The 27,192-nt window shown below is 52.3% G+C and overlaps 1 long non-coding RNA gene across 1 annotated transcript in view; it reads left to right on the forward strand.

Moving 5' to 3' along the window:
- The first annotated feature begins 479 nt into the window (after positions 1-479).
- The window catches only part of LOC123600693, a 143,283-nt gene continuing 116,570 nt past the window's right edge, over positions 480-27,192 (forward strand). Inside the window, exon 1 of the long non-coding RNA XR_006713743.1 lies at positions 480-984. This is a non-coding gene — a long non-coding RNA (uncharacterized LOC123600693). The remainder of the gene's footprint in view (positions 985-27,192) is intronic.

The following is a 27,192-nucleotide window of genomic DNA, read 5'->3' on the forward strand; positions in this document are numbered from 1 at the left end:
ATTTCTTCCCCATCCTGCCCTAAACTTTTTCTCCTCCTCTCTGGGGATGGACTTTTGCCTTCCAGAATCTTCTCTGTGCTCCCCCCACCATCCGCACGACCCCTTTTCTCTTTGGGCTTTCCAGGTTTTGGCAAGAGAGATATCTGTGTCCCTCCCCAAGGGATGTCCCTGAGAATTCTCTAAGTGGCTGGGAAAGGAAAAGGATTTCATATATTTTTGGTACCAGAGATAATCAGATAATCGTGCAATTAGCAGTAATTTTATCGCTCCTGTAATTTCCTTTTAACAAGAGCCCCCTCTAAAAAAAATAAAAGGGATTTCTTCCTCCCCCCTCCCCGCCCCCACCTCGTGTTGTTTTGTCTGGAGTGTCTGTCATCAGGAATTTGGTCAGACACCCACGCGCTCAGCGAGGAAGCCGGGGAGAGGGGAGAGATGCGGGAGGCAGACCGCCTGGGGGAGAGATTCCGCGGTGGGGGCAGCTCTCCTCGGCTCCCCGCCGGGCACAGGCTGTCGGAGGGGATCCAGCGGGAGGAGGCTACTGCGGTCCGCAGAGGCCGTCTCTGGTCTCTAGTCCCCGTGCCTGCGCGCCCCCCTCCCCCACGCGATGCCCCCCGGGCGGCTGGGAAAGGACTCTGGGGCAGACTCCAGACCTGGGAGGGTGCGGCCGGGCTCACGCGGGACTCTTGGGCGGGAGGGAGGCCGTCCCGTTCCACGTTGCTGCCGGGGTGCAGCAGGCAGCGCTCCAGGGCCCAGCGGTCCGCCACCCCCCAGCCCCCCTCCCTCCTCGAGGGTCGGGGCACAGAGGAGGCAGACACCCCTGAGGCCTTGTGCCAGGTAATTACCAAGCAAATTCCGGGCGATCTCCTCCCCTCCCCCGCGGCAGTGCCTGCTGCGCGTTCCCTGATTCGGGCCCCGGCTGCGCCACCAGCGCAGGTAACCTGCGGGGCCCCGTAATTGCTCTGGAGTTGCCCCGGACTGCGCAAGGTAAGCCCTCGCCGCGCGCGCCTCCCGGCCCTGGGTGCGCACCGCGCGCGGGCCCCCAAACGTCCCCGGCCGGCAGGATGCTGGGCCTGCGAGAGCGGGGTGGTCTGCGGGGCGCCCTGCGCGGCCAGGTCCGGCGAGCTCGGGCTGCGCGGAGCCGAGACGGCAGCTTTGCGCTACTGGGGCCCGGCCGGGAGAAGCTGGTGGGGACAGGAGCGACTTGGGGCAGGAGAGGGGCCACCTCGCCACGGCCCCGAGGAAGAGGCCTTGGGGGGACATGGGATCCTCCTGTCCCTTGCCTCCGGTGGAGAGGCGCCTCATTGATGAGCCTTGTCATCATCCTTCAAGTGTAATTTTTTTAAATTGCAAAAATCTTACAGAGCTATTAACCTCAAAAGAGTTTAACATATGGCAGACCGAGTCTCCCTCTTACCCTAATTATAAGGCTTGCAGTAATGGGGCTGTCTTTTAAGTTACAGCTGCTGCGCTTTTGGCTTTCGCTAACATTACATCCTATTAAAGAGCTACATTAAATGCATGCAAATTGCCAGAGCGACCGCGCTCTCCCGACCAATGAGGGGGACGGATTGCAGCCCAGGCGGCGATATCGAGGGTCAGACTCACCCTGCTGCGAGCGCCATATGATCTATCAATCAAACGCCTCTCATTAATTAACTAATTCATTAAATATCCTTATATATGAAGGCCCGGCCAGGCGGAACATTGTGTTGACAGGGACGTCCCGTCAGCACTTAGCCTGGAGTGCTCCCCTCCCCTCCCTCACAAATCACCAGATGACCAAGAGAGGTCAACTCCCCCGGGTCTGCAGGGAACAGAAGCAACCACAGGGCGGGTGCCCACCCCTGGGGACACCCTCCTGGGTCCTCCTTGTGTGTGATGCCTCTCTGTCCCGTCCACTCCTCCTCCCTGCGCACCTGTCCTGCACTCACTGTGGTAGGGTGGTGATGAGCTGTCTGTGGGTCTGGTGCATCATCTTCCCGGATACCCTGGAGGGCCAGGACTGGACTGGATCTTGCGCATCTGGTACCCCCAGCACCTGGCACAGAGCCTACCCCGCGGTAGATGCTCCCGGTGTTTGGGGAATGGAGGAAGCCATGATGTCAGGGAGCGCCTTCCTCTCTCCAGTACGGCCAGCGCCAACGAGGCCCTCCCTGGCAAGGCTCTTCCGGTAGACTGGTCACTCCAGGGAGGAGAGGACAGTGATATGAGCAGATGGCATCTGTACAGAGGGATGGGGGAGGAGGGATGGCTTAATGGTAGTAGTGGAGGAGGGGCAGGGATGGGGGCGGGAGGGAAGAAAGGAACTTTTGAAGTACAAAGCTGGTCAGCCACGTAGCCACAAAACTCTGAAGCAAACTCTTGTGAGAAGAATAAAGTGATGCCATTCTGAGAACAACAGAGATGTTTTAGAGTGGATGGTGGGCTTCCTTAGTTCTTTATACACACATACATGTATGCATGTGTATACACTCATTTGTTGCCTAGACATACATCTATATGCATAGGTATTTTTGTGGAGCACCTGTTCTAGAACCACTCCTTTCCTGTATTGTCGCATTCAACATACAACTTGGCCAGGCGGTTATTTTTTACTTCCAGGCTATAGAAGAAGAAACAAGAGACCCAGAGCACGCAAGTAACTTATCCAAGGTCAAGTGGCAGAGCTGGATCCAGCACCAGTGCCCACTGCCCATCAGCATGTGAAACAAATGACACGCGCCAGATCAGTGGATGTGCTACTCTCCTGCTGTTCCCCTTTGTCCGCACACAGTCGTCTTTGTCTCTTGGCTTTGCAGCAGCCTCTGCACCACCGCTTTCTCTGCTGGGCTGGTAGGTTTTGCTCTATGTTTGGAAAGATGGATACACAGCACACCCCGTGACTGAGGCTCTTGACCGGCTTGGAGTGATTTTCCATATGGGGCACCTCGGGCAGACAGAGCCAGCTGCCTTATAGTGGTGTGTCTGCAAAGACCCGTGCCCTGAGCGGCTGGGCACAAGGAAGGGGGATGGGATGGGTACCTCCCAGCTGGCTCCCTGGAGAACACTCCTCTCCCAGGCTCTGGCCCCTGTCACAAAGGGCAGTGACAGGTGAAGGCTGCAGGACAAAATCAGGAGGGTCTAGGCAGTGAGCCTTAGCTCCTGCTATTCAGCTCATGCAAGTTCCCAGTCCACCCCAGTTAAATGAGGTGTGCAGGCTAACTTCCAAAGCCTAGGAATTCCCGGGGGAAACACACACCCAGATCTTTCTATGCTCCCTCTCTCCCTGCCTCTCTCCAGCTCACTCACTCTCTTGCCCTTCTGAGACATGGGGCTAATGGACTTTGGCTGTTGGCACCTGTGATGTTGGGCACCAACCTCACCATGGGCCTCTATAGCTTCCTCTGGCCCCCTTGGATCCCAAGAATAGTTTTAGAATGGGGCGTGCTGTGCTAATGGGGGTTAATGGTAACCTCGGAATCAATTTTCCCTCCCAGAAGAAAATTCTCCTGGCTTAGGCTGCACAGGCTGTAATAGTGAAAATGGCTCTAGATTTGAAAAATTGGCACGTTGTAGTCCAACAAGGCAATTTTTCAATTGTTCCATGCCACTGTGCACCTCTGGATGCTATGCTGTTTGTGTCCTGAAGCTATAGGATGGGGAACACTTTTCCACCAAAAAACAGCTCTGAGGTGGCCTTTTCTTCTCCCGCCCCAGCCTGAATTTGTTTTTTTGTTCACTTGCCCAAAATCCTTGGAGCTTTGTCCTTTAGCTTAGCAGCTGCCAGAGCTATTGGGCAGGGAAAGAGCATTATGGCTTCTTTGCAGAACCTCACTCCCCAGGGCAAAGGGCCCCGGGGCAGAGGATTTTCTGAAGAAGGCGGGTCTGTTCTCGGGCTGCAAGGAAAGGCCAGAGATGCCTCAGGAGCACGGCTCCTACCCAGCTTTCCCTGGCTAGCGTCAAAGCTGGGCCTTTCTTGGGCTCAGTGATGAGAACCCAGAAGAGGAAATGTCTGAGATCACTGTGCAGGACACTTGATTTTGATGGGCTGTGTTACCTCTATTATAAAATGCAAATCATTTTGTCTTGTTTTCATAAACATTAAAATGCAAAGCAAGGCATCTGAGAATAAAAATATATGATATGTATTTCAAATAATAGACCCACAGAATGGGAGAACTGCAAGGCAGTTTACCAATTACTTAGTAAATGTCCTCACTGTACAGATGGGGAGATGGAGGTTGCCCAAGGTCACACATCTGGTTGGTGGAGAACTCGCTGTCACTGTGTGGTGCTCCAGGCTTGTTGGGTAATGAGCCAAGTGGCCAGGGAAAGCCATTGTCCAATTTCTCTGCTCCTGTGGCCATAGCTCACTTCTTTCGGATCATTTGCCCTTCCGCGAGGGGCTTATGGGGGGGAGGGCTTGGGGGGGCTTATTTGGCGACCCAAGATCACGACTGTGTGGTGTGTTGACATGGAACACGGAGCAAAGCTAAACTGGGGCTTGGCCGGCTAACTGGTCTCCCTGCTGCCAGCTCCCCTCCCACCTGCTCCCCACAATACGTCCTGTGATCTCCGCCACGTGTGGGGCTGGCATCGTCCCCTTACCCCTCGCTGCAGTCCGGGCTCCTTCCCACGGCTCCCCCTGGGACTCCTGACCTGACTTGAGCAGCATCTCACCACGTTCGCCTTCTCGCCTGCACTGCCTTGTCTCTGCACCTCACACCCGGGTGTCCCCTCACACGGACATGTCTTCACTTCCTTAAGTGCATCCTGCCTTCCCTCACCTTTGCAGCCCCCGTTTGCCTTTGCACATTCAATGATCCCCTCCTCCCAGAGGGACACACCTCCCTACTTCCCCACCCCCCACCCCCCCATTGTCACCTCCCTTCACCTGGCCAGCTCCAGATTATCCTTCAGGCTTGGGCTCTTCACTGAGCCCCCCAGTCTCTAGCAGGTGCTTTCCTATGAGCCCCTAAAGCTCACCTTACTCCCCCCTGTGCCGTCACTTACTACCCTGTATTGGGATCGCAGTGTGCATCTTCCATTAGAACGTGGGGTACTGTGCCATGGTCAGGGATTAGGCCCAGCACCCTGAAGATGGCCTGGCTCAGGGCGGGTACTCTTGAGTAGCTGAATGACATCTGTAAAAATGATGCCACTACTATGATAACAAATAACAGCGGCTAATATCTAGTGAGTGCTTTCCTGTGCCAGAAACTATGCTAAGGGCTTCCTGCCTATCTTCTAATTACGTCGCTCTTTGCATGGATTGTATGAGGCAAGAGACAAGGGTTCTAATTCGGGCTCTGCCGCCAGCCGACCGTGTGACTTTCCACAATTACTGTGGTTTTGTCATCTTCGGAATAAAGGAGAGAGGAAGGGGGCAGACCAGACTTAACTTCTCCGTTCTTTTTCCCGGGCAAAGAGGGAGCCAAGAGTCAGTCTACGTGGGCCTAGGGGACTCAGCCCTCAGGATTCACAGAACCAGCAGACAGAGGGTCGACTTTCTAGTCTGGGAGCAGAAGGAGAGGGACAGGGCTGAGAGGCTGGGAAGGGCAGCAGGTTGCCCTCCCATGCTGCGGTAGAGCTTCCAAATAGAGAAGCCCGCTGCTAGCTGAGTCATTAACGCTGGTCTCCTCGCCGTCACCTCGGGCATTGTCTGATTTAAGTGTAATAGCTTGTTTGGTGGATTTTGCCTTCTATAGAAATGCCCCCAAGAGTGAAGTGCTTCATTCAGCCGGGAGAGCACAGGCCTTTGTACACTGATGGCCCGGCCTCGGCCGAACGTGTTTGGAGTTGGTTATCAAAGGGGAGGATAAATTAGAGCTCAGGGCTGAAAGGAGAGGAAGAGGGGGCCCTTTCAGGAGCAGGGCCGAGCACTTAGGCAGCTGGCTTGGGGCTGGGAAACCCCAGGACTAACCCTCTTGCCTTTTGGCAATGGGAGTGCCACGGGCAGGCCTGGCTGTCCCCTGGCAGAGCCCAAACGCTGAGATCCAACCAAGCCCTGGGGTGGGAGGAGGGGATGGGAAGTGAGGTTCCTAAAAGAACAGCCTCAGTGCCTGGAGGACACCCCACATTCCCCCCTTGTCTCATGTGCCCTGTTAGCCCCATTTAGATAGTTGCACACAAGCCTTAAGCTCCCCTCTGGATTTCCTGAAATCACATTCCGATGCCGCTGAGGGCTCCCAGGGGCCTCTTTAGTCTTGTGGGTCCCGTTCAGGGGCTTGGGCCCTTCTCTTTCTTGACGGATCCCCATCTGCCTCCCTCTCAGCCTCCAGTACACGTGAACGAACTGGTTCTCAGGACGATTTTATGGAGTGCATTGCTCAGCCAGGAGCGTGGAGCTCCCCAGATGAGAGCTCCCGGGCACCTGTCCCTCTCCATGGACTTGGCTTCTGATGTCCAGATTCAGAGGCCACGCTGGGGACAGCTGTCAGCTGAGTCACGGGCAGGGAGGCCTTAATGGTAAATTCCACTGTGCGCCCAGGTTTTTCCTGCAAGGATGCCACCCACGGGTTTTCAGTGGATCCTCCCCCCACCCCTCACCACAGATGCCTCCCTCTGGTTTTCAGTGGATCCCCCCACACCCCCACCCCCCACCAGTGACAGCTTCTTGCTGTTTGGGATCTAGAGCAACAAGTTCATTTCTCAGGAAACCAGAGACCTGACTTTTGTTTGCCCGCTGGCGACCACACCTGAGGCACCTGTCATTTTCCAGCTGGAAGGAACCTGAGCCGCCAAGTGGCAGACCTGTTTGGAGCTGGCAGATCTTTTAAGGGATTGTCTGAAAGTGATGATCCCTCACCCCAGCAAAACAAATAGAACACTCGCGCATGCAAAAATTTGCCTGCCATTTTGGGGGGTTCATATCCTCCGAATCTATCTATACATCCCGCCCTGGCTGCACACATTTGAATCATCGGGAAACTTTTTTATAAAAATTGTGAGGTCTGGGCCATACACACAGAGACTCTGACTTAACTGGTCCAGGGTGGGGTCTGGGCATTAGTATTTTTTTCTAAAACACTCTAGGATATGCCGATGCTGCCAGGATTGAGTGTCATTGCCCTAGGGCCTCTGAGACCCCCTTCCTCAGATTAAGAACCCTGGCTGTGGACAGTCGATGCTTGTACAGAAAGATGCATAGGAAGGCACACGCTGGGATAGTCCGAGGGAGTGGGTTATATACCATGAGCAGATTTATTATTTTGCCCACTGCGTTTAAAATCCTTTCCTTCTTTCCTCACCCCTTGAGGGGTGCTTCCTTGGTGTTCACTTAAAATAATTTAAGCACACCACAGTGGGAAGGGCGCCTGGTTGCCTTGATGTGTTTCTGTCATTTCAAGGAGCTCAATAAAAATTTAGTTTCGGTGTTCGCTCGCTCAATGCAACTTCCACATGGAGGTCTTATGTTGCAAACCAGATTTCTCTTTTCATCTGGTCACCCCCCGGGGAAATTGTGTATTTGAAATTCAAACAATATTTGGGCCAAAAGAATTTCTCATTATAGGCGGCAGGGAAGGCCAATGAGAGGAAAACACAGAGAAATGATTGAGTGACATTTCCATTTGCTGGTTTGACTTTTCCACCAGTGGTAGCTGTGCTGTGGGGCCGCCAGAAAACTTCAGCTTCCTGGTGTGGACTGGAAATGCCAGACCCCTGGAAAAAATGATTTGGAGGGGAACGACGTGAGTGGGCTAGAAGTGGGTTTGAAGAGTCCCTGGGACCTCAAGCTGACATCGTCGGCAACAGTAAGCATCCGATAGGAAAGAATTCTGAGTTTCGCATAAAGTTCCGTGAAGGAAGAGGCTCCTTGAGTCCTAGAATCTCAAGGTTGAAGGGAACTCAGGAACCGTATGGATCTACTTTTGGTAGACATCCATAGAGGATGTCCCCTCTATGACATCCTGATACCAGTCACTCGTTTGAAGTAATTGACACAAAATACCATGTATTGAACACCAACAATGACTGACACTTGGCAAGGCGTGTGGGGAGTTTCAGAGACTGACAGGTAGTACTTGCCCTAAAGCCACATACTGTTTCCCAAGGATCCAAACAGCCCAAATGGCAGGGAGACATGGTAAAAGCCGTGAGGTCAGGAAGCAGAGGGGAAGAACCGTAACCTTGACTGAGACTCCATTAGGAGTCAGGCACTTGCCCCAGGTGACTTTTTTGAATCATTACAACAGTGTTTGAAAGTGAGGACTATTCGCATCACTCTCTTTTTACAGACAAGGAAACTGATGCTCAGAGGGGTGCACTCGCTTTCTTACTGCAGTGACAGAGCCAATGATGAGAATGAGCATTTAAAAAAAAATTTTTTTTTTAATGTTTATTTATCTTTGAGACAGAGAGAGACAGAGCATGAATGGGGGAGGGGCAGAGAGAGAGGGAGACACAGAATCGGAAGCAGGCTCCAGGCTCTGAGCCATCAGCCCAGAGCCCGACGCGGGGCTCGAACTCACAAACCGCGAGATCGTGACCTGAGCTGAAGTCGGACGCTCAACAACCGACTGAGCCACCCAGGCGCCCCGAGAATGAACATTTTTAAAACCTGGGACGTCCTAGGCTGATGCTTTTCTTAAGAGGGGGGTCCAAGAAGGCAGAGTGGCTTTAGGCTGGGGTGGGGCACAGGCAGGGAGGGATTCAGGCAGGCAGAAATGGCTGAGAGAGATGTGCTGATTGATACTCAGGCTGGACAGTGCTGGGGTGGGGGCGGGGTGGAGAATTAACACCTTGGGCTGGAATGCAGTAGGAGGGACAGAGTTGGAAGGTGGGCTGGCGCAGACCTTTGAAGGCGTGGAAGCTAAGGGGTTAGGAGTTTTGGTGGGATAGATGGTGGGAAGTCCCTAAAAGTTTCTGAAGAGAGAGGGAGTATGCTGTGATCATTGCTACCCTTGATTTAAGATTAACAGTGGAGATTTCAAATCCTGGTGCTATCATTTCCTAGCTATGTAATTTGACCAGATTACCTAATCTCTCTGTGCCTCTGTTCCCTCATCTGTAAAATGGGAATGCTACATAGTAGTTACTGGAAAGATGGAATTGTTGTAAGGCTCAAAGAGGTAGAGTGTGCCAAGTGGTTGGAATAATGCCTGGCACACGGGAAGCTCTTTGTGAATGTTAGATATAATTTTCACCCTTTGGGAATATAATTCTGATAATGATGTGTAGAGGAGGGAGGGGGGAGAGGGGAGAGACAGTAGGGTCGGATTTTAGCTAGGAGGCCATTGCAATAGTCCAGGTAAGAGAGTCTACGGGTTTCACCTTGAGGGTACGGAATGGAGCTGCAGGGGGGAGAGAAACAGGAGGGTGGGGGGTGGGGGCTGGTCAGCCTCACTCTGCTTGAGGCGCTCTCGGCGGGGAGAATAGCAGTGCCAGGGCACAAGTCAGGGCCCTGGAGGAGATGCCGGCCAGATGCCGGAAAGATGAGAAATTTGGCCTAATCCTGTGGTAGCCTGGGGGGCGGTCTGCCCTTGCCCCGGGCTCCATTCCACCTGGCCATTCTGCCCCTGTGCATCCCTGGGTCCAGGGAATCCCTGTCCCCGTGCTGCTCTTGACTCCTGTGTTCCTGTCTCTTCCGAGCCCTTCCTGAGCTCCCCACATGCCCTCTACTGCTGCTTCCCCGGACACTGAGGGCAGGGGGATCCTGGGTCCCTGTCCGAGCAGGCCATGTTTCCTCTGCTGCCCTGGGGTGACTGGCTGTGAGGAATGGGGGGGCAGAATCCCCAGGGTGTGTGGCTAGGAGGCAGAGGGAAGGATTGGGGGATGGTAGTAGGTAGCTGTAGAGAGCAAGTGTGCCACGGGATGAGGAAATCAGTGAGTGACCAGCTTTCCAGCTTTCACAGGCTTCCTGCAGCCATGAGAATCCCTCGATGTGCACCCAGTGTCCCCCTGCCCCCCCCCCCCCCGCGCCACGCCTGGCTGATAACGTCCACGTGGCACCGTGAGGGGTGGCGGGTACCAGCTCACTGCCTGGATAGGGTGCTGAGGGAGGCCGGGTGGCTCTGCCGGAGCCCCTCCGCCAGCCCCACATCTTCCGTTCGATCCCATGCTCCCGCCACCGCGATCGCCGTGGATTCGAATGGTTCCCTGCCTTCCGCATCAGGCACTCGGACAAAACGAGGCTTGCAAGTGAAAGGGGGAGTCTTCTAGCAACATTACCAACCTGCTGTCAACCAGGCGCTCTGCCTCTGAACAGCAGACTCCAGACAGGCTGCCGTGCGTCAGGCCGGGGCCGGCCTGGGCTTGGCAGGGGGTCTCGTGGACAGGCAGAGTCAATTACCCGGAAAGGTTCCACTTAACTTCCCCCGCTGTTTGCAGACCCTGCCCAGGCCTCTGCAGCCGCACCGGCCTCGGCCAAAGCTCCATCGGCCTGTGCTGGAGCCAGGCGCCTGACAGCCCCGATCTCAGACATGCCTGGTGCCGCCAATTCCGGGGGGCCGGACTCTGCCCCTCGTCAGCTCTGGGGATGCCTGTTCTGGTCCTGGCCCCGTGGACTTCCATGTCTGCCCTGCAGGCCGCGTGGGATCGCGAGTGGAAGGGACGTCGAGAGCCTGCCTCCTGTCCATGTCCACTTTCCTCCCTCTTGCAAGCCTCCCAGATGTCCTCATCCTCCCTGGTCACCTGTCCCGGTACAGTGGGTGGTTACGATCTGGACTCTGGAGTCAGCTAGACATGGGTTTGGAGCCTGGATGAGCCACATAGTGCTGTGTGACCTGGCATGACAATTTGGACTTCAGCTTCGCCGTCTGTTAAATGAAAGTACTGATAAGAACGTATCTGTCATGGGATCTAAGAAGACACTGGGTATTAAGTACCTGAAGTGCCCGGCACAGGATAAATGCTCAGTTAATATTCTTCCCCCGCCCCCACCGCCCCTCCTCTCTCCTCTTTCTCTCTCCTCCTCCGCTTCCTCCCTTCTCCTTTTCCTATTTATTTATTTAAGATCCTCCTTTATTAGGAAGTTGACTGTTCGGTTCCTCCTTTCTGCTATAGAAACCTGAATTGATAGAACACCCAGCTTCTAGTCTCGCCTTATCTATCAAATATCTCCAGGCAGAATTTAGTCTACAGCTCCAAAACATATCATGGCGTTAGGCTAGGTTTCCCCCAGTTGGTTAATGCACAGGTCAAGGACTTTGGGTTATCGCTTTACCAACAAAGTTTCATATTTCACGACGTTTCCTCTCTGCACACCAGCCCCCCCACACCCCTCCCACCGCCCCAAATCAGCCCGATCTTCTCCAGGGTGTTCACTATTGGTCGGAAACATTCAACAGATCCAGTAGAGGGCTCAGCAGGTATAATGTGGTAATGGGATTTCAGCTTCAAACGTGTGCCCAATGGCAGGAAGGCAGAGCTCTCAGTCATTGGGTCATTAAGTCATTCAGTGAACACGGAGGGACTGTCGTGTGCCTGGGAGCGCAGGGTTTAAAGGCAAAAAAGACGCAGCCCAGGCCCTCCATAAGGGAGCGGTCCGGAAGCACACAGGTAATCACAACAGAACACCCTACCTGCTAAGACGGAGGTAGACGGACGTGGCTGAAGGGGAGGGGCCGGAGGGGCTTGTGGGCCTGAACGGGGAGTCGCGTCGTGCACGTCAAGTAGGATTTAGTTGAGGAGACATGGAAACCTTAAGTGTCCCTCCAGCTGTTTAGGGAGCATTGGTACCTACGGATGGAAGCGACTGACTGACTCCAGTCCTGTCACCAGAGAGCTTTCCCAGTGTGGACTCCTCTTGCAACCTGTTCACAGGGCTCTTTGCCTGAGGACGCTACCCCTGACGCCTGAGCCATAGCCGGCACAGGAGGCTCCCTCGGCGTGCATCTTAGGTGTGGGCCGGTGCCCCCCACCCCTCCCCCTGCTCTGGAGGTGGGTCGTGAGGTGGGACTGGCAGGTTCTGGGAGCAGTGTCTGCACCCCGGCACCACACTAATTGTGCTAGACAGAGCTGTTTAAATACCACCAGACAGAATATTACTCAAATTAAAATGAGGCCTTAAATGTCATTATTTGTGTCATTATTAATAGCCCCTAATTGTGTTCTCTAATCATCATGAAATTATGTTAGTATTAATATTCACGTCAAAGCTGCCTAGGGAACTTGGAAGATTTTAGAAAAAATTATACCATATGTCAGTTCCCATGAATGTGAAGTAAATGCTGGTTTGAGTGCTTAGTTCAGGCTGCAGATGAGATAGTGGCCTCAACAGACGGGGATCACGGTAGCCCCTGATCGCCAAGGTCCCCTTCGTGCCCGCTGCCCGAGTGACTGGCTCCAGGCCCCCTCCACCCGGGAAGGCCCTTGGAGGCATCGGTAGGACCTATCCTCAAGGATGCTCCGCGGGCCTCGTGCCGGCCACTCTGGCTGGCGAGGGGAGCGGAGTCTGCTCAGCCTGCAAAGTGTTTGCTGCCCCAGGAGCGACACTCCTCCTTCTCTCCTGGAGTTTGCAGACCTGCCTGCGTCTAGACACCATAATAAAAACCATGTGGCCGCCCCGCCTGTCCTCACTCTCCACCTACTCATGGACCCCACCTCAGTGTATTTTGGATTCTTCCCAAACTGCCCTTCGTGGCTCAGGGAAGTAAAGTAGTACAAAAGGAATAAGTCTGAGTTTCCCGGGGAGATTGACTGTATATAATACCACAAAGAAAGAACTTTCAGGAAAACTGCTCAGAGACTCAGCATTTGAAAGCAGCGTGTAGAGTGTCCATAAAATCTGGAAACAGCTGAATCTATCTATGTCCTCAAGGATGTCTTTGTACTCTAAGGAATAAAATAGCACCATCCGTTTTTCCACATTTTATGGACAACCTGTACTTTGCCCCCTGCCGACTTTGCTGGGGCTTCTTTGCCGGGGGGGGGGGGGGGGCAGACACTGCCTCCCAGTATAAGGATGGACCTCCCTTTGGATGCTTTCTTTTCATACCAGAGGCATCAGGACCGAGAGCCTCAGTCAGGGATGAGCTGAATTGTGCCTCTCCTCACGTCACATGGGACTCTCGTTCCGCACCCCCCTCAGATTGACACTAGGTATAAGAGGTGGGGTGGTGACAAGGCAGGCGATATTGCCAATTAGAGTTTCCCTCCCTGTGGGGATGTGTGGGGCGAGTGCCCTGGGACCCCCAGAGGCATCAGCCTCCCGCTGACATCACTCACTGGCTCCTCTTCATCATTTCTACAACATTCCTTTAGGCTGCCTGCTCAATGCCTCAGTCATCCACTAATGGAGTCCACGTGACCACGATGTGTCAGACAAATCTGGGGCAACCGCCTCACTCTCTTCCCAGAGCCCTTGGAATTCTCTGCAACTGAGAATATTCAAATGCCTTTCTTGGTGAAACAGCAGGTTTCCAACCCCCCAAATATTATGACTTGAGTTAAATATAACCCCGAGCATGAAAATAACGGCACAACACCGGGCTCGGAGAAGCCATGGAGGGAGCGGCTCACGCACAGTCACACTTTCTGTCACCCCGGGGGGTGGCAGGGCGTCCACGGAACCCATGGCCACTCAGGCAGAGAGCCCACAAAAGCACGCACGGGGCTCAGTGCATTCTGGGCTGGTGAACAGCTCCGTTAGCCTGGCTGGGCCTTAGCTCTGTTGCTTGCTGGACATACTCTCTTTTTTTCTAATCAGACATGGCGTGGGGAGGAATCAGACAAGGGTGGGGAGGACCAGTCTTAGCTGCGTGTGGAAAGGGAGACTTGCCAATTTTGTCAGACACGCAGGGAGGACCAAGGTGTGAGTGGGACCCCCAGGCAGCATCAGCTGGGGCTCGGCCTGCTGCCGCTAAGCCAGAGGGGAGACAATGTGCGCCTCCCCGCCCTCCGGCGCTGGACTGCCTCGTAAGATCATCCAGAAGGAGGGGAGGTGGGGCACGTGTATGTTTGGGACCCGGCGCGAGGTTCTCCGGCCTCCCTTGGTTTCTCTCGTAACCGCACGCAGAAGTGTTCGGTGAGAGCTCAGGGGAGGATAGATAAGCACAAGGCCTTCTGAAAAATCAGACTCTCTGAATTCCAAACCCGATGATTGCAGTAATTGTTGGCCCAGGGCTGGATTTGAACCAGTGAACCTAGAATAGAAAAGTCGAACGGGCCCCCCTCTCGGGGCCGTGCTACCAGCAGTTACCCAGTAACATGGCCACGTGGCTACTCCTCCTTGCTCTGCGTCGGGCCAAACAGCAGATAGCTCAGGACGGTCCAAGGGAGCAGATTGATGGGCATCACCTTGGTAGTCCGAATGCCTCATCTGTGTGGGCGGACCCACAGCATTTGTAACTGCTTCCTTCGGTCCCCATAAGGCAAGTAGGGTGGATAGGATTACCCTCCACTTTACAGATGAGAAAACTGAGTCTCAGCACAGCACAGGTATGAGCTAAAGGCCACAGGGCTTCCAAGCGACAGAAGTGGAGGTGACCCCAGGTGTTCTGATCGCCGGCGCTACATTTCAAATGAGGCACATCACTCTTCGTCCCGCACCCTGCCCCCTCAAAGACAGTGTGGGGATCCTGAAGAAAGTCAAGGGGCTGGCTCGCTAGACCATGAATTCTACAAAGACAGCAGCAACAATGTTATTGAGCTCTCTGGCCTTCCTCTATCTTTTCCTTTTTCTAGCTCTGTCTCAGGCGTGCATGAGAGGAAGTCCAGAGTGATGTGCGGGAAGGTGCGAAAGGAAGGTGGTGAGAAGGACTTTGTCTTCTCAGGGTCTTTGCTTTTGTTCTCTGTGGTCCCTTCCTGAAAGACAAGCCAGCAGAAAGAGCCCCGTGTTCCTCCTGGACCTGAAAACAAAACCACAAAAGCACCTCCTCTCCCTGCTTTCCCCCATCCCCACGTCCTGAGATGCCTTATTTGAGGGAGGACTCCACTAAGGGGATTCCTACTTCTCCTGGTTGCTGGCATGAGGGTCTTAGGCAGAGACAGGAACCATGGCAGGATCCCTCCCCTGCCCGGACTCACACCCGGAGCTGCCCACCCGCTTCCTGCATGAGGAATAGACATCAAGCCGTTCTAGGGGTACACAGAAGCATTTGACTGCCCCCCTCTTCCATCCAGAGACCCACTGTCCAGCTTTCCACCTCTGTGCCCCCTAATCCAGCCTCCGCCCCCATCTTCCGCTCTACAAGTTCCCCTGCTAGAAGTTGACAAAGCTGACTGGCTGCTTAATGTGCTACAGGTGTTGTTGCTAGGCAACCACCCCACTCCGTAGCTCAGACTCCGTCAGCCCAGATCAAACCCCTGGTAGCACTTAACCCCGTAACTGCTTAACGCAGATGCTAATTACCCAGGCCCACCGAACAGCAGATTTAACACTGTTTATTTATTTACCAAGGATCAGGGGGCTGGGTTCTCAGTACCTTCTGTCCCTCAGCCAAGGCTCCTCACCACTGAGCCTTAGGTCAGGCTGCCCGGAGCAAGATGTGGAGGCCTTTTGCTTGGAAGTGTCCAGCCTCTCTCCCGGCCAGAGAATGGAGCATTGGCCGTGTCTCTCCACCGGAGTGGACCCTCCCTCAGTCAGCCAAATGCCTTGACTCCTCTCTGGTCTCCAGGGAAGACCTCTCTGGTCTCCAGGGAAGGCAGGCTTGTTCCTGCATTTTTAACTACTTCCGGGTTAACCCTCTTAATCCAGAACCTCACAGTTAGCAGCGAAGGTCGTTTCTTTGAAGGTGGTCCTCAGTCGAGCAGGGCACGGCCACCAATTTTTGACACGTCTTCTCACGCTAGCGCTTTTATGCAATCCTGTCCTTGGACCTCCCTTCCGCAGATAGAATAACTCACGGCCCTTGAGCTTGACCAGGAATTACAGGAAGCTCTGGACATACGTAGATAGAAACTTGTACCAAGACATAGACCAAACTCTAACAGAACGGATCTGTTCTGGACTTGGCCTCCCTGTCTCAGACTGGGATCGCCTGCCCAGCCCACGGGAGGACCTTAACAACGACTGGCCGGTGCACGAACACAACCAAGTTTCTAATTGTTCTTTTCTCACCCACAGAGTAGGGTTGGCAGCAATGAGATGGACCATTAAGTGGCAGAGCAAACTCCCCTGTCCCTTCTTCCTACCTTTTCCTCATGAGACTGAACTCTGCCTCTAAGCCAAATTGTAGGAGATTCCGACGCGGTGCTGAACCTCTTCCCTGATGGCGAGGTGCCACACAAGTGTAGCCCTGATTGTGAGGGGCAGGTCTAGGCCTGCTGGGCCATACAAGTGGAGAGTTCCATGCATTCCTGAAAGGCAGCTTCTCCAGAGCACGCTGGCACCTCCCCATGATGCCAGAACACCGGAAGGAGTTCCAAAGGGTCCCTAACTGCTGCTCACCTTGTCTAGTTATTCAGGGTTGGAGGAGCAGACAGGACTTACTTCTATTGCTCACTTATGTTTGTTATTTAAATTTTTTTTTTTTTCAACGTTTATTTATTTTTGGGACAGAGAGAGACAGAGCATGAACGGGGAGGGGCAGAGAGAGAGGGAGACACAGAATCGGAAACAGGCTCCAGGCCCTGAGCCATCAGCCCAGAGCCTGACGTGGGGCTCGAAGTCACGGACTGCGAGATGGTGACCTGGCTGAAGTCGGACGCTTAACCGACTGCGCCACCCAGGCGCCCCTTATGTTTGTTATTTAGCAAAAAAATATTTGCACCGCGTAGCCCCCCTGTGACGTAGGTATCATGCTTCCTGCGGATGGAATGCGTCAGGCGCTGTGCCAGTGCTAATGTATTTAGCCTTTACTGTGCTCTAGCATACAGACCTGACTCTCCATGTGAAAAATTGAGGTTCACGGAGGTGAAATAGCTGACTCAAGTTTGCAGGGCTAGCGAGCGGCACGGCGGGCGCTCTAAATCACACTATCTCCTTCGGAAACCACAGGTGGGAGAGGTTAAGTGACTTGCCTGAGACCCCCCCCCACCCCAGCCAGGGAGTGATGGACAGAGACTTGAATTCTCATTGCTCTGACTTTAAAGCTCTTTTCATATTTTGACCTCTACCTCACACCATTTTTAAGGGCTGTCCCTCCAGTTTCTGTGTTGGATGGTGCCTCCTTAGAGGTGAAAAGTCCATGTGTCCAGCATGGAGGAGAAGTGGGCTCCAGGGAGCAGTGTGGATTGCATCCTGAAAAGGTCATATCCTGAAGTAAGATCTCTTGTCCGTCTCTTTCCTGTTGCCTCAGATGGATCGCATTAGAGAGAGTGAGAGGAAGGGAGAGAAAGGGCAGAGAGGAGAGATGGGGAGGGGAGGGGAAGAAGGGGGAGAAGGAAGGGAGGGAGGAAGAGAAAGAGAAAGACACACAGAGAGGAAGATGGAGAGGAAAAGAAGGGGGAGGAGGAGGGGGAAGAGGAAGGGAGGGAGACAGAGCGAGAGGGGGACACAGGGAAAGGGAGAAGATAGGAAGAAAGAGGAGGGGAAGAAGAGAGAGAAAAGAGAGAGAGAGGGAAACGCACGCACGCACAAGTGTGCACACATGTACAGGGGCGTGCGTATGCGTGTGGGCTCGCACACGCACACACATGCAGGCTTGTTCCTGAAGCCCTGTGGCCCCCTGCTTCCCTCCCGCATCTCGAGTCAGTGACGCCTTGGCTTTGGGCTAAGCCACTGTTGCCAGCTGGTGGCATTTAAGAGTTGGGAGTGCCAGTTCGGTCACAGGTGACAAGATTGGGAACATCATCATGGCCCTGGCTCCCTCCCAGTAGACCCAATGGTCATGGAAAGCCCCACTTGGGGAGTTAAATGGGGGCAAAAAGAGATGGTATGTTATGGGTCCCAGTTGGGAGAGGGGTTGATGGGCTCGCCTCATGAGTTTAACACTTTCATGCAAGTGGTTTCTCCATAAAGTATTAATAATGTTCCTATAATTGATACTTCAGGGCAATAACCTCTGACAAAATGGCCCTGATTAGCAGATAATTGAGTGTGTTGGATTGTGTCCTGAGAGAGCTGAACGCCAGGCAAGGCCCATTAGCCCATCATAATGACCCCTTTTGTCAGGTATTAGTGTCATTAAGAGCCTGCTCTCTGAAATCAGTCCCTTTATTTAACTCTTTTCCCTAATTATATGGATCATTTTACAAATCAAAGCAAATGTTTGCATACAGCCCCGGTCACGCAGTGGAGTGAGGTGCTGGAGGAAGAGGCCAGGAATCTCTGAGCGGAGAGTCCTTGGTGAGGAGGACACTTGTAGTCAATGGGAGTTTCCAGAACAGATGAGCACCCTAGGAAAGCATCCCACCAGGGCCTGGCACACCTCACTGGCTCAGGTGCTTACGCGGGGGAACATCTGGATAGGGGGTCCCTTGCCAAGAGAGCTTGCAAGCCACACATAGGTCAGCAGCTGTGTACCAGAATCCATCTTGGCAAAACCATCCTGGCGTCCTGGACTCCAAATAGCTGGTTCCTTGACACCGAGGGCACTAGAATGGAACAGGTCAGCGCCTGAGTCCAGCCAGAGGGCACACAGAAGACACAGAACCCCTGGGTCAATCATCGGGTTATGCTCAGGGCTGACTCCCACCTCTGTCAGGAAGCAGGAGCCTCTGGGAGTGGCCAGAGAGGATAAGTAAGGTCCGAATCCTCCAGATCAGGGAAAATGTGGCCACGGTAGCCACGTGTCCATACTTAGACCTGGCAGCTAGGTAAGCAGCCAGTGCTTCTGGGACTCCCGGGGACTTAGAGTATGATCAGCCCCCAGGCCACACACACAGAAGTTGACACAACGGGAAACTCAGGGGACAGAAAGCGGCTCCTGACCTGTTCTCCCTAGCGCCTTCTCACTCATTAAAAAGTACAGACAGTTTCCCATTTATGTGAATCTGCTCACTGCCTGACACCTTCCCCACCCTCCCAGCTCTGTACAAAGCTTTTTATCCCAGGGCAGGTTCGGTGTGGGTGAATCAGAAAGAGGTCTCGGTGTGAAGCATGAATTGCTTAGAGACGAGGGACTGATGGGTTGTTGGCAGCTAAGAAGGGTGCATTTTTATATAGACCAGAGATGAAGCCAAAAGGATATCATCTCATACAGGAAGGGCCCAGAGGTTGCTGAGCTGGGGATAATTTATTTATTTGGGAAAGTGATGGGCGAATCTCCCCAAAAGAGTGAAAGTCCTGCCGTGGGTCCCGGGGTGGACTGTACTTCCTATGCCTACCCCCTCTCGATGCTCCTGGAGTTTGCTTTCCCTTGTTTTAATCACGGAGGAGCTTGTGCTCTCGTGATTTGCGTTGGGCCTGGTGAATTTCCCAGCATTGGCCTTGGGTGGAGAGCTGCCAGCCGTGCAGAGAAACTGCCGGGGTTTCTGCCGAGGAAGCAGAATTTTGGTGGTAGAGTGTGACATTCTCTTCTCAAAAATAATACCTTTCATTTAAGGTAGGAGAGAAGGTTTGACATCCCGTGAAAATATGATTTTCAGCCCGGTTCTGCTTGGGGCAGACTTTTTCTTCGGGGCCTCATTGCTGAAGCAGGGCACAGGAGCCCCTAAGCTGCAGGTGGGGAGCTGTGGTCCGAGGGTCACCACAGACGTGTCCTCTAAGAGTGGGGCTGGGCATGAGGGAACCCTACCTTCTGGCTGTGGCTCTCCTGGGGGACCAGTTGTGGAACGTTTTTCCCAGAGAACAAAGCGTGTACCTCACTGACCTGAATATGGACTGAAAACAGAGTGATATTATGTGCATTAACAATGCACAATTAACAATGGTTAATTGTCTACATTACGGCAATTTCTGAGTAGTAACTTAGAACGTAAACAGACATTTCTTAACCATTCTACTGCCTAGTCCCTGAAGTTGCTGCTGGATGTACAGGGCATGGAACCTGCCCTCAAGGACCTCAGACAGTCCGGTGTGTATGGTGGTGGGAGTGGGGGACAGGCACCGACACTGAGTTCGATCCATCGTAATAGAAATGTGGACTAGGTGTTAAACAGGCAGGCATGGCAGGAAAGAACAAACAACCTGCGGTTGGAAGAGAAGGGGAAGGCTTTTCCGAAGGTGTAATACTAAAGCTGAGATTTCAGAGTTTGTCAGATAAAAAAAAAAAAAAAAGAAAATGAACGAAAGCATCCCAACAAAGAACTGCTACATGTATTAGGGATTCTAGTGTAATAATCATAATACCTAATCTTACGGAGCAATTACTATATGCCAAAACACTTTGTATAATTTATCTCATTTAATCCTTGCAGCAACCCTATGATAGGTGTTATTGATACCCCCACTTTATAGCCGAGGAAATGGAGATTTTGAGGGAATTTACAGAGATTAAATACGCTGCTGGGACCACGCGAGGTTTTAAGTGTTGGGAATCAACTTTGAACCCAGACTTCTGAAGACAGAGCACAAACTCTTTTTCATGCGTCATCCTGACTCCCTACACATTGTACAAATGTCACCAGTTTAATCCTCACCATGACCCTGAGGAGCAGGCATCCTTCTCCTCATTTTCTGGTGAGAAAATTGGGGCTGCAAGATAGTTAGGGATCTGCAGTGTGAAGAGGTAAAAGAGGCAGCATGTATCGGGGAATCTTTTGGAGGTAACTTGTGGTTTCCTGCTGGTCCTCGGTCCCACAAGCCTGGCCCTTCACAACAATGCCTTGGAGCCTCGCCTTCCTTGTGGTTAAAACATAAAGTGTGGGGTGAGAGGTGGAAGGAGGTGAGCTTGGTGGTGGGCAGGATAACGGTCCTCCAAAGGTACCCTCATCCCAATCCCTGGAACCTGTGCGTATACGAGGTTACATGGCAAAAGGGTTACGTGTGGAATGAAGGTTGCTGATCAGTTGACCTTGAGATGAGAAATGACCTTGGTTTGTCTAGATGGGCCCGGTGAAATTATAAGGGTCCTTATAAGTGCAAAGAGAAGCAGAAGAAAAAAACTAGTGAGGACGCGGTTTGAGAAGGATTCAACTGATGTAGCTGGCTTTGAGGATGGGGAAATGGGGCCATGGACCAAATAATCAGGTGTCCTCTAGAAGCTGGAAAAGGCTAGGAAATAGATTCTCCCTTAAAACTTCCAGCGAGCAATGTAGCTCTCCAACATCTTGATTTTAGACTAGCAAGACTCATTTTGGACTTCTGAACTCCGAACTGTAAGATAATAAATTTGTGTTGTTTTAGGCCGCGACATTTGGGGCAACTGGTTTTAGTAGCAGTGGAGTCGGGAAGCAGAGTGGGTCAGCCCTAGGAAGGCCCTGCACACTGGACTCACTGGGTTCAGGTAATTGATTAATCCAAAACGAATAAGGCTGCCGCACCTGGGAGGCTCAGTCGGTTAAGCGTCTGACTCTTGATTTCGGCTCAGGTCATGATCTCACGATTCATGAGATCGAGTCCCATGTCGGGTTTTGTACCGACAGTGAGGATCCTTCTTGGGATTCTCTCTTTCCCTCTCTCACTGCTCCTTCCCTACTCATGTGGACTCTCTCTCTCTCAAAATAAATAAATAAACGTTTTTAAAAAATGAATAAGGAGGGGAGCCTGGGTGGCTCAGTCGGTTGAGTGTCCAACTTCGGCTCAGGTCATGATCTCACAGTTCGTGGGTTTGAGCCCCGCATCAGGCTCTGTGCTGACCGCTTGCTCAGAGCCTGGAGCTTGCTTCAGATTCTGTGTCTCCTACTCTCTCTGCCTCTCCCCCGTTCACGCTTTGTCTCACTCTGTTTCTCAAAAATAAGTGTAAAAAAAAAAAATTAAAAAAAAAAAAAAGAATAAGGAGACCTCAATTCTGCTGATTCTGTCTGGGACCCAGAGTGGTTCAGCCTTAGGAGATGCTACCCAAGAGCCCTCAGAAGTGGGCACAGTCAGCCCATTCTAGGTTGTCAAGAGTGTATATTCTGTGTAGAACAAACTTTGTAGAACAAGCAAAAGAGCATTGTCACTTGGTCCTATCCACATTGGCAAGGAGCAAGGGGATGGAGAGATGGTAAACCAGTCCTTTTGCAGAGGCTTTATCTGCTGCTCAGTGAAAGCATATGGGTAAAGGGTCATCTTTTCATTATTTTCATTAACAATTATTATTGGGGTTTTTTTGGCTTTAATGATTATTGACTAGTCACATGTTATATACCAGATACTGTGTGTAGGAGATACAGTGGTGAGCAAGCAAATACTCCACCATAGTTGTCATGGAGCTTATGGCTCTGTGGGAGTCAGATATTCAACAAAAAGTCAAAATAGATATATAATTATAAATTGTTGTGAGTGCTGCAAAACAAAAGAGTAGGGTGTGATGAGACAATACACAAGAGGCCCTCGTTTAGATTGGGGGCTTCCTGAACGATCTCCTGGGAGGTGGCATTTAGGCTGAGAGCCACGCATAAGAAGGACTTTTGTGGGGTGAAGAGTATGAAAGGGGCATTTCAGGGAATGGGGACAGTATGTTGGAAGGCCTGCATCTGGTAAGAGCAAGCACCTTTAAGGACCTCAAAGAAGACCTGTGTAGCTAGAATATGTACATGAGGGGGGCAGGGCGTGGAACAGGAGGTTGATGGAGAGGTAGGCAGGGGCTAGGTTGTAGTGGGCATTTTTGTGGCCCCTCTTAGGACCTTGGACACAACCCTCACCAAGGGGGACAAACACTGAGCAGTGGGTGTTGGGGGGGGGTGAGGAATGGCATGATCTGATTTGCATTTTGGAGAATGTTCTAGAAATGATAAGAGAGGCAATCTGGAGAACAGGAAGGGGGCCATGGCAATTATCTAGGCAAGAGATGGCAGTGTCTTCGGCAAGAGTGGCCCAGGCCAGTGATAGCTGGGTAGATCTGACGTTGTTTTGAAGATAGACTCGTTTAGACCTGGTGACAGGTTGGATATGGAAGTAAAGGGAGGGGGCAGGAGTCATCCCCAGATTTCTGGCAGAAGTGGCTAAAAGGATGGAGGTAGAACTTGTTGAAATGAGACAGGCTGGGGGAGGCGAGCGGTTGTGAAGAGAACTCCAAGGGTTTTGTTTTGAATATGTTAAATTTAAGAAGCTGTTGATAACCTTTCGAAAGATGTCAAGTGAGCAGTTACCTAGACAAGATTGGAGCTCAAAAATGAGGGCGAGGTCTGGGCTGAAGAGACACATTTGGGAAGTCTCCGTGCGCAGATACTGAAGCCGTGGGAACGGACGGGTAGGGCATGCAACCAGATGAAAGACTAAGACTGAGGCTGGAGAAGCTCCAACATTTCAAGGGCACTGCTGCGTACATAGCTATCTCAGCAAAGATGCCATTTGCTCCCCAGTATCTCCCTTCCCCCTTGCAGTGAGGAGGGGCCACATTTCCATTTCTGTGGAAATGACAAGGGAACGCCCATGTATGATTGTTCTGTCTTTCCCTTTCCTTCCTGCAGCTACAAGATGGCGGGGCCTTTTATGGTCTGGGTCTCCGAGTGACGGTGGGGAGCTGGTTCCCTGCAGAGATGTCTCGGATACACAGTACAAGAAGGAAATAATGGCTTGTTATACTAAGCTGCTGAGATCTTGAGCTTGTTTATTATTGCAGCTTATTCTATCCTACTCTTATTAATACAGTCAGGTAAAGACACAGCATAATGTAGTGACTAGCAGCATAGATCACGACCCAAAATGTCAATTTGAATCTTGTCTTTCGCCAAGATGTCTAGCTAAGTAAGCTAGGGGGAGGGTTGCTCAATGGGCCTTTGTCTTCTCATCTAGAATATAGGGAAAATAGCATCTGCATCGTAGGACTGTTTTGAGAATTAAAGCAGTTAAAGATACAAAGCGCTTAGAATTGTATAAATAATAAGGAATCAATAATGTTCATTCAAGAAGGAGGAAGCTGCAAAAGGAGCGGCAAGAGGGTTAGGGAAAATGTAGACCAGGACCAGGAGAATGTGACGTCACACAGACTAAAAAGGAGAGTGCCTTGGGGCGCCTGAGTGGCTCAGTCGGTTAAGCGTCCGACTTCAGCTCAGGTCACGATCTCGCGGTCCGCGAGTTCGAGCCCCGTGTCGGGCTCTGGGCTGATGGCTCAGAGCCTGGAGCCTGCTTCTGATTCTGTGTCTCCCTCTCTCTCTGCCCCTCCCCCGTTCATGCTGTGTCTCTCTCTGTCTCAAAAATAATTAAACGTTAAAAAAAAAATTTAAAAAAAAAAAAAAAAAAAAAAAAAAAAAGGAGAGTGCCTTCAGAGAGAGGGAGGGGTCAACTGGTCGATGCTATGGAAGAGAGTCAAGAAGGATGAAGACACCAGAGGGTGTGCATGAGATTTAGCTGACCTGGAGGCCATTGGTGGTCTTAGCAAGAGCAGCTTCAGAAATGGGTAGGGTGTGTGTGGCGGTGGGCTGTGGAAGATGCAGTGGAGCAGGCTGACGGAAGAAAATGGAAAATGCTTCTGTATACAAGACTTTGGGGGCATCTTGATTGGGAAGAGACTAAGCAGAGAGATGGGGGGTAGAGGTGGGTGCAGGGCCTGTGAGGGTTTTGATTTTAAGATGAGAGATTCTAGAGCAAAGTGGAATAGTGATGGACAAGTTGAAAGGGGAAGTTGAAAAGCTGACAGTGAGGGGAGTCAATGCAGTGGGCACTCGAAGGGTTTGGAGCTCGTAGCACAGGTAGAAGGACCGGCCTCTCCCTCCACTGAGATGGGAGGGAGGTGGGGAGGATGGGTGCAGGTGCAGGGGAGGTGTGGGGTTTGGAGGGGGGAAGAAGGGCAGGACTCTTCTGGAAGGAGTAGACGCTCACTAGTTGAGAATCCTTGCTCCTGCAGCGCTTGCATGGTGGGTGGGAGGCTCCAGATGAGAAGTGGGGAGTGGTCCTCAGGAGGAAGGCGGAACGGGAGCTCTGCAGCCCATGTAAGGTGGGCTTCCACTTGGAAGTGCTTGCCAAAAATCTGGGTCTGAACCTTATCCAGGAACTCAAACCCGAGATCCTTCTCTCATCAGTAGGAAGAGCTCAGACATGGTTCTCTGAGAGGACACTGTTCGATCTGGGGCTCTTCCGTGGTGTTTGGTCCTCAGTTTACATTTTTAAACAGGTTTCCCACTTCTGCTCCCTACCAGCTCTCCTTCCCCACCCAGCGATTCTGTTCAGCATCTCCTGAGCTCTTTTCTGGGCCTTTCTGACCAGACCTCGTGCCTCATGGGGTTTTGGAATGTCTTCTGTGCCCATCTCCTCTCAGCTAAACCCAGATCCTTCTAAGCTAAACTCAAGTCCCACGACTTTAGTGAAGCCTCTCCGTCCCTTCATCCCACAGCAACACTCCCCCACCCCCGATTTCTATAGTGAGTATATCTCCTCCAGGTGTAACAGTCATGGGCATCACCCCCAGGGCTACGTGCTTGCTCCACACGAACAGATGCCCTGGAGTTGTTCAGTTCACCCTCCATTAGCCATTGCCATGCCCTGGATGTGTCTCCTCCAAAAAGTATGGAGGACGGGAATCTTGCCTCACACATCTGTGAGTCTTCTGTGATGTCTCTTCCATAATGTGGTTCACTAAATACTGCTCGACGGATCTGCTACAGTCTGCGGGTGTGACAGAAACTCAAAGGCGAGGCTGCCAAGGCTTCACCTGGATTTGTCCTCTAAATGGCAGCATTTTCCTTAAGCTCCGAGCCTGGATTGCAACATCATCCACTGGAGACAGGAGCAACTCCATCCACACCTCCCCCACCCCAGAGGAGTGGGCCAGGAGAGGACTCTTGTCTCCAGGATCCGTGGTGACCTTGGGCAGAAAGGCCTGGGGTGATGAGAGAGGTTCTCTCAGTGCTAATACGTTCTAGTGTGTTGGTCAGGGCTTGCTAATTGCCAGCAAAGAACGGTAATGGGCAGGCAGATCGAGGCAGAGAAGAAACATGTTTGTGCGGAGTCAGCAGCAGGACGTGGGTCCCCTGAGCTGTCAGGCTGAGCTCTCCTCCTCCCTGCTGGTTTCCCATCCTCGATGCTCCCTAGGAGCGCTGTGTGGGCGTGCGGTTTAAAATAACACCGAGTGTCTTGGGTTTGTTCAGCTTTGAATGCAGTGCCCTGGAAATATGTAGCAAGCATGTCCACCTGGAGCTTGTCTGGGGCCTGGAGTCGTCTCCAGTTGAATGGGAAGAGGCAAGTGAGCTGGGCGGGAGCTATCTGGCTCTTCCCTAGCTCAGCCCTCACCTTCAGAGAACCTCAAGGTCACCCGATGCAAGCAGCACTGCGGGAGACAGGCTAATGCTAGGGACACAACCAAGTCAGGCAAGAAGCTGAATACTGACTAAGAGACATCATGTCCATCACACCTCCCCTTTGCTTAAATTTCTGCCCCAGCCATTGCCACCCTCCTCCTTCCTCGCTACCCAGAGCCATTGGTCTCCAGAGGTGGAATCCTGTTAAAAGAGAAATAGGAATTGCCGTAGCAAGGGAAGAGGTCCTCAGTGGTGAGGAGAAAGAGGAAGAAAGCACAGAGTAGGTGCTCAGTGACTTTGCTGAACTGAACTGGAAAGGGCACAAGGTGTGGGCTCCCATGAGAGTGGTGCTGGATGCTTGCTGTCTGGAGGCGGTTCCTTAAGAAAAGAGCCAAAGGAATGACTGATTGGGAATTGCAAAACTCCCCTGTCAGTTCATTCAAAGAGAATTTTTCTCCAGCTGAGACCCCACTTGGAGTGAGAAGGGCCAGCTCAGCAAGGTTACCAGCCCTGTCTCTTCCTGGCCCATTCCCCCGCTGATGGCTTCATAGCCTGCCTCTCCACGAGGCCGCCTTCCCACCCCGCAAGCTCCCGGCTCCCCCTGTGCCCCAGTCGGTCAGCAGGCTGTCTCTTACATTTTTGTCTGTTTCAGCTAACAGGCCTTGGACAAGCAGGGTCTCTGCCTCCCAGGAAGACCGCTGTGTCCTCCTCAGAGGGTCAGGAATGCATAAATTAGAATCAGCTCTGGGGACAGTGGGGACAGTCACGGGGCGTGGCTGGTAGGGAACCACTCATATTTGGGATGAGGAGGAAAGTGCATTTGAATCACAGATGGAAATTGCTTATGTTTCTGTCCTGATCCTTCACATACTTGAAAGGAACAGAGAATTCTGAACTCGACTTTTCTGAGAGGGTGCTCCTGGTGAACTAGCTCCCAGAGTCTGAGAACTAGAGTTCACTGGAAGCTTGGGATTCAGCTGCCCCTCTCCATGGTGAGGGGCCTTGGGGTGGGTTGGGGAAATTCTCTGGGGATTCACAGCCCAGGCTTTTCCTTGATTTTCTCCCCCTGCTGGTCTGGGAGCTAGAATGTGTTTTGACAATGGGTATTCTTGGTATTCTGACTATCAG

Source organism: Leopardus geoffroyi, chromosome D1 (genome assembly GCF_018350155.1).
Source record: "Leopardus geoffroyi isolate Oge1 chromosome D1, O.geoffroyi_Oge1_pat1.0, whole genome shotgun sequence".
Lineage (NCBI taxonomy): Eukaryota > Metazoa > Chordata > Mammalia > Carnivora > Felidae > Leopardus > Leopardus geoffroyi.